Below are 12,731 nucleotides of genomic sequence, written 5' to 3' on the forward strand. Positions count from 1 at the left end.
GACATGTGTAGCATGACATTGACTTTGGAGATGTGTGTTACGGAGGTTTCCTTACTGGGGTGTGGGGAGGGATGTGGATGTTAAGGGTGATTAGCTTATGGACAGACCTGACCACCGATGGGGTGACCATAGGTGTGGAGCATTTATTTTCCATGTTGGTAATGACCAGGTCTAGGATATTTGAGCCCCTGGTAGGACTATGGGTTACTTGATCCAGGGCACTGGAAATTATGACTTCCAAGAACTGTTGGGCACACGTGTTGGTACACAAGTAGTTTTCCCAGTTAATGGCAGAGTAGTGTAAGTCACCCAGTATTAAGGTGTTTGGTTGCATCATAATATTTCCCAATATGTTTAGAAAGGTGTAGTGGGAATCTTAGGGCATGGTGGGGGATCTGTAACAAGCTATACAATTTGGATTGCAGTCTTACCTAGTGTTAGTTGCACCGGGGGTATTTCAGATGCATTCTGTTGGGCAAGTAGCCTGGTGGTGTGAATATCCTTGGTGAATATGGCCACTCTTCCACCTTTAGTGTTTTGGTCCTGGTTTGGTGGCCAACAGGTGTGGTGAGAGCTGTACCTGGTATTGCAGGGGTGATCTCTGGAGCCTTGGATCAGGCCTCTGTTACTGCACAGATATCGATTTTCTCCATTTTTAGGGGTACCTAGTGACTGTGAATGGCCACAAAAGCATTGATCCCTACACACATACAACCAAACACACACAGAGTTTCACAGTTGCCATATATGGGATTAGAACTCCTACCTAACTTGCACATCACACTACAGCATTATGCAGTTATAGCACGCACCATGGAGCTTAAAGGGCTACTTATTCCCCAAAGGTGTATTTCAAAGTGAATGACATCAGCAGCCATGCCAAAGTAGGGCAATAGAAATTGTAGTGAGGGTGAATGGCCTCAAAAGCATTGACCCCTACACAGACAAACACACACACAAAGTTCTATAGTTGCTATGTCTGGGAATAGAACTCCTACCTAACTAGTACATCACACTACAGCATTACACAGTTATAGCATGCACCACAGAGCTTACTGGGCTACTCCTTACCCAAAGGTGTATTTCAAAGTGAATGACATCAGCAGCCCTGCAAAAGTAGGGCAATGAAAGTTGCAGTGAGTGTGAATGGCCTCAAAAGCATTGACCCCTACACAGACAAACACACGCACTCACAAAGTTCTACAGTTGCCATGTCTAAAAATGGAACTCTTACATAACTAGTACATCACACTGCAGCATTACGCACTTATAGCATGCACCAGGGAGCTTACTGGGTACTCCTTCCCCAAAGGTGTATTTCAAAATGAATGATATCAGCAGCCCTGCCAAAGTAGGGCAATGGAAATTTTAGAGAGTGTGAATGGCCTCAAAAGCATTGATCCCTACACAAACAAACACGCACATACACACAAAGTTTTACAGTTGCCATGGCTGGAAACAGAACCCCTACCTAGCTAGTACATCACACTATAGCATTATGCAATTATAGCACGTGCCACAGAGCTTACAGGGGTACTCCTTCCCCAAAGGTGTATTTCAAGGTGAATTACATCAGCAGGCTTGTCAAAGTAGGGCAATGGGGGTGTAGTGACTGTGAATGGCCACAAAAGCATTGATCCCCCCCCCACACACACACACAGTTGTCATGTCTGGGATTAGAACTCCTACCTAACTAGTACATCACACTATAGCATTATGGAGTTATAGCACACACCACAGAGCTTATAGGGCTACTCCTTCAACAAAGGAACAAAGGTGTATTTCAAGGTGAATGACATCAGCTGACTTGCCATATTAGGGCAATGGGGAGTGCAGTGTGTGTGCATGGGCCATAAACCATTCATCTGGAAGCAGACACAGAACCCTCAGGCACACACAGGTTTATATTCCACATGTACGTGTATACAACTGCTAGATGAATACTGACTTGTACAGTCATGTTACACAGTTATCACAAGCACCACAGACAATATAGTGCTAAGGGATACCAGAGGCAAATCTCTACAGTGATTGATATTTGTACATCATGTGGTTTTAGCCAATTGGATGTGTGCTGGGTGGGACAGGCCTCATGATGGAAAGCACTTTGTCACTGTCTGTCACTCTCTTCCACACATCTATGTATGTGTAATTGTGGCTTATTATAGTGTGTTGTCCTTGGATATTTGTGTGTATTCTTATCCAATGTGTGTGCAAAGCATGGCTGGTGTGCAATGTGGAGTGTGTGCACAAACATCTGTGACTGTCAGATATGTATAGTCCACTGTTGTTGCCAGACATGGGCTTCATTTTTCTAAGTGTGGGAGCATGCCCAGTATCAGCTTTCAGTATTTTGTTGTCAGACATGGGCTTCGTTTCTCTAAGCGTGGGAGCATCCCCAGTATGACCTTCTGTATTGAATGCGTGAATCCATTCCAGGTAGGTTGTACTCCAGTGCAGGCTTTTGTGTTCTACACCTACAGCTAGCAACCTATTTCTGGGGGATATCTTTAGATCGGTTGACAATATGGGGTCAAATGGGCAAAGGATAGTAGGTTACTGTAGGTAATTGTGTCTGTGCTGTTTTTGCTACATGGTCTTGGTGTTAGCAGAGATTTTCAGACATATGTACTGTTTTACACTATGATGTTTTATGTCATCAACTACTGACAGGTACACGTATTTGTTTGCAGTAATTTCCTGGGGAGCACAGGGTGAATGCAGATGTGACCAGTATTGCGGTCTGCAGCCTACATATTCTTGCACAATCATGCCATTCTGGAGGGGAAGCTGCAGACACTTGCTGATAGGTCTGTGTAAATGGTTCAGCACCTTGGTACAGTGGTCATATCCTGCTGTGGCCATATCTCACAGCTGTACAGATTCACACAGGTTACCCAGAGGCAGGGGTCACATTTCTGGACATTACCCCTTCACATTGTGGTTTATGAGCAGGTTTGTAGCCATCCATTCCTGTGTTTGCAGGCAGGGATAGTATGTGGACACGGCTGAGTTTCAGACTTCACACACTCCATGGCGTCCATGTTCCTACACCCCCCCCCCATTATTCTAGCCTCTTCCAAATATTATGCAAACATTATCTGATAAGTTCCCTATAGTTATCACCTCATCCCAGCAGTAATTTGGTGTTGGTCCACAGTTCATGCAGTAGGACATGGTGGACATGTTACTGTGATTTGTCCATATGGTCTTGCATTTGGGTTCTGTGGACAGTGTTATGTTGTTATTTGGTAGTCCATGACATAACATAGATTGGCAGTATGGGTGAGACACAGGCCTTTGGCAGAGGACTGTAGGGCATTTGGTAGTGATGCAGGCCAGCTGTAGCAGGCCGTTGCATTGTGTCAATCCTACAGTCCCAGACTGCAAGCCACTATATTCCTCTGGGGTGACAGGGTAGGTGTGCAAGGTGTTAATGCCAATACTTTCTGTCATTATTGATCCAGTGGTGTGGATGCTGGCAGGGTGCTGCTTACAGCTAGGGATGCACCTTCATGGGACACCTCTTCAGCATGCTGCATTCTGTGACTATTTCCATACAGAGGTGGTAGTCATATTGTACTCATTCCCAACAGCAGGGATAAGACCTGTGAGGTACCTGTGGGTGATGGTGGGGTGAGCTGGGTGCATGTGTGCTATGGATGCTACTTGCATCTGACTCACAGATATACGTGAGGCATTCCACTTATGCTGGCTCCTGCAGGGACATTAGCAGTTTCTCAGTACTTCATACCTGTGACCTTTGTGGTCTTCCAGTGTTTGGCCAGACGACATCAGTATTCCATACTACGAACCCAACTAATGTGCTGCTAACCTGTATGTACAATTCCAAAGGTGTGTCCATTTGACAGTAACATATTATATACTGTCTGTCTGGGGTACTTCCACCTATGTACTGTTTGTATGTCTGGGCCCACATTCATGCCATGTCCATCTTTCAGATGGTGACACATATTACATCCAAACAATTACTATGGCTTACTGCTGGAATGTGTTTTGCTAGGATGCATTGTGTTTGGCACTGCAGTTGTGAGAACTTGGCCTTGTCATCGGCAGTACTGGCCAATGGCCACCAGGACAAACCTCACCATGCCTACATGATTACCACTCTCACACAATATACAACACACACCAACCTAATGCACACAGCCCTGCATATTGTACATGTGCTACAATCTATCCTGCTACTTTGGCCGGCTCAGGTAATCTGTGCTCCACTGTTATACCTACACATACATGTTACTACATTTCTACATAGGATCGTGGGTGGGGGGGCACGTCTGATAACTGTACACATTTGCTATGACTGTACTGGTATTTCAGGTACTCCATTTCATTCTGTATTCTGACCTATCATGCAGACTAGAGGCATATCAGTTTACTACAGTTCTTAGGTTTGATTGACCTACATTTCAGTTTCAGACTTCTTACCCTTTAAAACTAACATCCCACTGCCTGACCTATTGTAGTCTTTCTGTGTAGGTCTGGAGGGGGGCTGTTCTCCATAGCCATCAATCAGAGGCATTAGCACAGCCTTTCTTTGTCTATGCCTGTCCTGCTGGCCGAGACTGTTGTTGGGTATGTGAGCCTCCCTGACTGGCACGTGTGTATCCTTTGGACACACATTTGGCCCACCACATTTCCTGCAGTGAGTTTTGTCACCTTGTCTAGTACTGGCTACTGTGGTCCCCAGTATTTGTTACAGATTTCATGCTGCCACTATAGGTGTCTACTATCTGCTGGCATCCCATTCAGCCACCTAATTCCCTTGCATGCTCACATCCATACCATAGATACAAGTAACAAAACATACTACTCCATTCAGCAGTTGATAGGGAGAGTGACTTACCTTGTGGCTGTGCGAGTATTAAGGATGGTGCTGGAGAACTGACTATGTTGGATGCACATAGTATACTCCCTATACATGGTTAAGCACAGGTAGTGTCATATTTGGCATTCCTTTTGCTGTATGTGCGAGTCAGAGAGAGGTGTCATTCCCTGGGATCCTACCATGTCAGTGTATGTGCTATGCATTGCCTCTTTGCCAAGGCCTGGGCATACTGGGCACACCTCCTTCTGCCTACTGGGGCAGGCTCAGGTGTCTTTCTCCTCTGAGTCACTCTGTGCCTGTGCAGACCTCGGCAATGGTGGGGGTCTGTGTGGCCCTGCCCCATGCTGTTCCTGCTTTAGCTGTTTCCGCAGGATCATATTGTGTAGCATGGCACATACGATGACAATTTGGATACATGTAGCTGGTGAGTACTGCAAGGCTCCACCGGATATGTCCAGGCACCAAAACTGTGACTTGAGCATCCCAAACACACGCTCTATTATGATTCTGGTCTGTGCGTATGCCTCATTATGGAGTTCTTGTTCGGGTGTGTGTGCATTTCTCATAGGTGTCATCAGCCACAGCTCCAGTGCATAACCAGCAGTCCCAGGTGGCCATAATGGATGTCCCCATTGGCAAATCTCTGGTACAGCTGCGTTATATGCCAGATGTGGGAGTTGTGATAACTTCCAGGGTAGCCAGCACACACATTCATTATAATGCCCTGGGTATCGCACATGACCTGGCAGTTGATGGAGGGGAAGCTCTTATGATTGCTGTAGACCCTACCCCACTCACTGGGTCATGCTTTGATGTATATGAGCCTGCAGTCTATAGCACCCACTACCTCAGGGTATTCTGCTATTTGGTGGAAGAGATGCATATTGCTGGTCAACGCCTCACAGCTGTTGTGGAAATATACGTGCTTACCGGCATTTGCTGACATGGCATCCAGGAACTGGTGGAGTACCCTAGATGCTGATGCCTATGAGATCCCCATGATATCCCCAGTTGGCCTTTGGAATGTACCTGTGGAAAGTATTCTTAGGCCTACACATACCTTGGTATCCACTGGGATGGATTCCCCTCTGTTTGTTCTGTGTGTGAGGTGTGGCCGGAACAGCTCAACAGTTTGCTGTAGGAGGTCCCTGTCCATCCTATAGCACTCCACTATCTCCAGCTCATGTAGCCCCTGGTAGGTTACCCTGAGTCTGTACATTCTTTTCCTTCTCCTCACTGTGGGTTGGTTGTCAGCATTCTCATCCTCACCACCCTCAGCCTCTTCCACATAGTTTCATAGTTTCATAGTTTCATAGTTTCATAGTATAGTATTAGGCTATCTGCCCTGGGGCATTTGTAAGCCTAGCCATAGTGATGTGGCTTTTGCCACCCCATGAAATGGTAAAAAAATGTACAGAATAAAATTAGAATACTGTGCCCCTGTCTAGCAGTGACACAGATGTGACCCCTGGGGTAGACTTACAATCTCCCATCCACTCATCAAGATTTCTCTTGAAGAGAGTCAGTGAGGGGCTCTGCCTAATACGAACTGGGATCTTGTTCCAAAGCATGGGAAGCCTCTGGGTTATGAATCTATCCCTCCAGCATGTCCTATTCATACTTGTGCTGAGGTTTAAGTCTTTAGCTCTCGTGGTCCTGATGGATTTGGATTTTTTGAGGTGGAGCATGTCCATCAGATCCTGATTGGACATGGCCTTGTACGTCAGGCAGAGATCACCTCTGAGCAGGCGGTATGCTACTGAATAGAGCTGAAGTTTCTTTAGTCTGGCAGAATAAGACATATGTTGGAGACCCTTGATCCTCTTGGTGAGGTACTTTTGTGGTCTCTCCAGCTGTTGCAAATGCCGGGTGAGGTACATACCAAATGGGGCATTGTACTCAATCATGGGTCTGATGAGGGAGGAGTAAAGGGGTACAATGACATCCCTGGATCTGGATGTGAATCCCTTCATGATGAGGTGTGCAAGGTAGAATGTTTTTCTAACCACTTTGGCAACGTGAGTGTCAAATGAGAGGTCGCTGTCGACTTGGGTCCCTAGGTCTCTGATTACTTTTTCTGTACTAAGTGGGTTGCTGCCTATGTGATAATTTGTGGGTACTTTGTTTTTCCCAAAGGGGATGACTATACATTTTTTGGCATTTAGTTTAAGGCCGTGACTCCGGCACCAGTTGTCCATTTCTGTGAGGCCTTTTTGTAGGATGTATGTGTCCGCTGGTGTATCGACTATGGTGCCTAGTTTGCAGTCATCTGCGAACTTTGTCAGCCACAACCCTCCCATGTTTGCTTTAACATCTGAGAAATAAATGCCGAACAAGAGGGATCCCAGGACAGATCCCTGTGGGACACCACTTGTGACTGGCTTTGAGTCTGACATTGCTCCAGCGATTTTAACTTTATGGGTTCTGTCCTTTAGCCAGTTTGCAACCCATCTAGTGACATAAGGGTTTACGTTTAAGCTGTTGAGCTTATCTATGATGCCTGAGTGGGGTATTGTGTCGAAGGCCTTAGCCAAGTCCAGGTAGGCTGTATGGACTGCTTTGCCCTCATCAATGGCTTTAGTGACTGTTTCGAAAAAGTCAACTAGGTTCTAAAGGCAGGATCTGCCCTTTACAAAGCCGAACTGGGTGGGGTCAAGTGTCTGTAGGTCCCCTATGTCTCTGTTTATGAGTTCCATAATGATTCTTTCCATAGCTTTGCAGACCAGGCTGGTTAAGCTTATGGGGCAGTAGTTCCCAGGGTCTGTAGAGGTACCCCCTTTGTGGAGTGGGACCACTGTTGCTGTACGCCAGTGTTCAGGTACATGTCCTGAAGTAAGGCTAAGGTTAAATAGCATTTTTATGTGTGGGTTTAGCTCCTCTTGGAGTTCACGTAACATGCAACCTGGGATACCGTCAGGTCCCATTGATGCTGTGTTTTTAGCTTTGTTTAGGGCGGTTCTCACTTGGACATCTGAGATGACAGGGAGATTACATTCAGCTGGGATAAGTATTTCTTCTTTTGGGGGTGAGGGAGGGGAGAAATTTGCATTGAACCTGTCAGCCAGAATGTTCGCAATATCTGTGGGTTCAGTGTATTTTTTGTTGTTGTGAACTAACTCTGAGCATATCTGAGGGTTTCTGCCCAGGTTTCTAACATAGCTGAAGAAGGCTTTGTGGTTTTCTTTAGTGTCCTTAGTGATTTTTCTCTCAAAGTTGGCCTTGGATGTTTTTATGAGAGAACGTAGTTTTCTGCTAATGTTGATCAGAGATGTCTTCCCTTCATGGGATTTTGCACTGACGTGCAGTAGCTTCCTTCTTTTGTTATACAATTTGTTAATGGCTAAGGTCCACCAGACAGGACGCTTGCCTTTGGTGGAGAGGGACTTGGATTTATTTGGGATTGCATGATCCATGCATTCTTGGAGATGTCCATAGAAAGCATTTGTGAAGGATTCGGCATTGTGGGATGTGGTATCCACTGGCACAGTGGGCTTAAAGGATACCATCTCAGTCTTAAGAAGAGTGAAGTCTGCTTTTGAGAAGTTTTTCACTGTGGTCTTTTGTTCTGGGGGTGGAGGTGGGATATGTATATCCAGGGTGATTAGTTTGTGGTCAGATCACACTAGTGAGGGGTATACTTCCGGTGTGGAGCATTTTGTCCCCATGTTTGTGATGATCAGGTCTAGTATATTATCTCCCCTAGTGGGAGAGGTGACTAGTTGTTCCAGTGCATTTGAATTTATGAATTCCAGGAACCTTTGTGCTAGGGTATTAGGGCTAGAATAATGTACCCGATCTATGTTTGGGTAGTTGAAGTCTCCCAGTATGATGGTATTTTGTGATACATTCATATCCTCCAATGTCTTCAGGAAGGCTAAGTGGGGTTCCTGAGATTGGGATGGTGGTCTGTAACATGCTACCAGTTGTATAGCAGTTTTGCCTATGGTTAGTTGCACCTGTATGGTCTCTGATGCTTCATGTGTTGCTACTAACCTGGAGGTGTGGGTGTCCTTGATGAATATGGACACTCCCCCTCCCTTTGTGGTTCGGCCCGGGTTTTGGGGCCGAAAAGCATGATACGAGGTATAGCCTGGTAGCGCTGGGGTGCTCTCAGGAGCCTTGAACTAGGTTTCAGTTACTGCACAGACGTTGATGTTCTCCATGCTGAGGAGTGCATCGAGTGCCTGCATCTTGAGATTTAGACTTCTGGCGTTGAGCAGCATTACCCTTAGCTTTTTTCCATTTTTGTTTTCTAAGGAGGTGGGTTTGTCTTTTGAGCCTTGCCTAAAAAAGGCACATGTTGATTTATGACAGGTAATGCAGATCCTATCATTTGCTGCTTGTGTACACCGGTGGTGTAGAGTTTGTGGGAAAAATCAGAGGGAAAGGTGTTTGTATAGTTTATAGTAGTGTGCTGGCCCGGGCTGCTGCCTGTGTAATTGGCTGATTCTGATACATTTCACCTGCCAGCTATGCTAGTTCTCCTTGATTACCTTTCTACTGCTGTTTTCCCTTCCCATTGCCTTCCTGTTTAAGCCCAGGGGAAAACCTTGCAAACACAGTGCTCAGATGTGCACGGAGCTGCTATTTCCTGGTTTACTTTTTTTTTTTTCCTTTAAAACATGGTGGGCGGTGCGCACACCTGCTTCAGCGCTGTAAAGAGTGCTTGGCAGCTTCAGACACACACCCTTGCTTAGCTCTGCTAAGCTAAGGGCAAGCCTGAGCCACAGGGCTCCAATAAGCTTACAGTATGCCGGACACACCCCTCTATGATGTCAGCTAGCTCTTAGGTTTGCACCATGGTTTTCCTGCAACTACACGGTTGGGTGCAAGCTAGCCATGAGGGGGAATCTGGGATTCAGTATAATTTCTTGGGTGGTGAAAGCCAGGGTACCTTTTTGGCTAGGCTTATATAGGCCCTAGGGCCAATAGCCTAGTACCTACCTATGAATATATTCCCCTTATTTGCATAAGATTGCCTGCTAATGCCTAGTTACAAGTCTGACACTGAGCCTTCCCCCTTAGCAACCACTATTCACTGGCCATGTTGTCTTCTGCCTGCCATTGAGTATAATGGCAAAATTGTGATTTTAGATAGAATGCTTCTCTCAAGGTTTTTTTTTTTATTTTTTGGCCGATTCCATTTGCGCGCCACTGCCCTTCACTTAAACAGCTGAAATCGGCCATAAAAAAATAAAAGTTTTTTTTTTTTATGTTTGCAACTGTTATTCATGCCAATGGCCATATATTTGGCCATTGGCATGCTTTACACGTTATATACACCCTTTATTTGGAGATGTCATGGCTCCGTTTTGTAGTTTGCAGAAATGTACTCGGTTACTAACCGAGTACATTTCTGCAGATTACACTAGTCCTGCACGGCTGGCTGCCAGATTCCCGGATCGCAAATTCACCTCATTTGCATGGTTTTCACCTGCAGATGGGGTAATTTGCATACAGGAGCTGTGTCCGTGCAGGAGCGCTCGTGCACATCCTGGGAGCCTGTTCCTGCATCTCTCGGCAGTCATATTGCCTCCAGCAGCTCCTGCACTATTCCTGCACACCATACAGAGCTTGCTGAATCCCAGGGTATATACTGCATGATGTCAATGTAAACATTTTCTACCTGGTTTAACAACTGCCACTTGCAGATAGCTGCACATGCCAGTTATCAGATCACATAAAAAATTGTTTAAATTGATGGCATTATATAGTAAAAAGGGGAAATTTTAATTATAGGCTACACACCTCTCAACCTCTAGAGGAGAGACTCAGGAACAAAGTCTCTGAAAATTGGAGACATTTGGCTAAAATGAGGTACTCTAGTTACATATTCACATAGGTCTCAACCTCTTAAGAGGCCAATGTGGAACATAGACTCTAACAATGTGTGACAAATGGTCAAAATGTGGAACACCCTATTTTTGCACTGCGCAAACGTGCCATTGCCAAGGAGCATGGTAGAACATCTGTAAAATTCAATAAGACACTTCTCAGATCCAAAACCTTTATTTTATAATCTGCTATTCTAGTCTGCCAAGATACCACTGAACAGCCTAGCTCAAATTCCCCATTCCTATCTTGCTGGGCAACTGGACACACACCACTGGGGTTTATGGACAGCATACACTGGCCAATAAGGGCACATACACTCCACCCACTGTTAGGATGAGTCCATGGTGTAAGTCAGAGTAGGCCAGGTCCTCACTCCACTTATCACTGGCATATACCCATGCCTGTATGGTGACGGTCAACATGATCAAATCACTTAGAGCCATATTTTACACATCAAGTGGCTAGCCCTGCCACTGCATTCTGTTCATTCACTGATGTTGATAGGGGTTTGAAAATTCAGAAGAACTGCTTACATTTGTCTTCCAGGTGACCTGATTAACACTCTTTCAAGCTCTGCCCTTTGTACACATCTGCTAATTCAATTATTCACTTCCAAACTGTTTTTATTGGTCACAGTAAACTCATGGACATTTTTAAATGTAAGAGTATGGCATCTAGACATGTAGCCAGAACTTTATATTTTGCATCCATACTTCATACTGCTCCCCCCACCATCCACACATCATTTAAAAAAGATGTACTCAACCTTGACAGTGTTGCCCGTATACACTCAGGAAGGGGCACACCATTATCTTGGTGCATTCTTATATAACATAAGCATGTTCTGTAAAGCTTTATACAATAAACACTAGTTTAGACATTTCTTAACATTCTGTATCGTTGTTATAAAGTTTCTGAAAGACGTCTAGAAAAACTCAGTACAGAGAGTCTGCCCAGCTACACCCTTGATAGTATCTTTATTTACTGAAAACGAACATATTTTCACATCCAGTGTCACAATATTATTTCTATTCCATTATCGATAATACTGCCTGAACCCCGCTCCTGGAGTATCTTTACTAAGACATCTACTTCCCCAGACCTAAAAACGAGTGACCGAAGATGCATGCTGTATTATATAAAAAAAACAAAACATTGTAATGAAATCCTGCAACTCAACGGATATATTGTACACTATTAAAGAGCTAGGCTGCTGCTTATGTTACCTAAGCCACAAGTGAGCTTGCCATTTCATTACCTGTCAGTTTGACACTACAGTGACTTCCACAAAAAGTTATAATGTATTTATTGTAAAAAAAAAAAAAAAAAAACGATATCTTGCATTTATTTACATCTTTCTGCTTTCATCTCACTAAGCAATGCATAGTAAGATGAAAGCAGAAAGACATAAATAAATATCTCATACTATAACACGTGAACACAGCTAGAGTTACTTTGCTCACAAAGATCTGTGGCCAGCATCATTGGCTCCCGTACTCCTGAGACTCGTTACTTGATTGGCTCATATACCGCATTTGCAATTGGCTGTAAATGCTGTGTATGAGCCAATCAAAATCTGTAGAGCACAGCCAGCACTGTGTAATGTGGACGGGCAGCAGAGAGATATGCATTGGTTTGTATACCGCAATGCCGATTGGCAGTAATTGCGGTACACAAACCAATCAGAATGCATGTAGTGGAGCCACAGCTGTTCAGTGCGGAACAGCGGAACAGTAGCTTCGCTCGTCGCTAAATGCGGAGTGTTCCGTATAATCTGGAGCATTTGGATGCTCAGCATATTCATAGGTGAGGGAGTCTAAGTTACAGAGACAAGTAGGGCACAACTACATTTTACTTTTATTTTCTCTTTGTGTCATATACTTACATTTGTAACAGCATAAAAGTTATTGTCTCAAACAAAACCTTTCCCTTACAATGCAGAAAGCAAAATTACACGGCAGTATCATCAAATGTTGTGTATAAAAAAATCTACATAAAAAATGCTTTCTAACAAAACTGGTATGGGAACCATGCTGACAACTAG

Source organism: Protopterus annectens, chromosome 6.part0 (genome assembly GCF_019279795.1).
Source record: "Protopterus annectens isolate FY-2018-M chromosome 6.part0, PAN1.0, whole genome shotgun sequence".
NCBI lineage: Eukaryota > Metazoa > Chordata > Ceratodontiformes > Protopteridae > Protopterus > Protopterus annectens.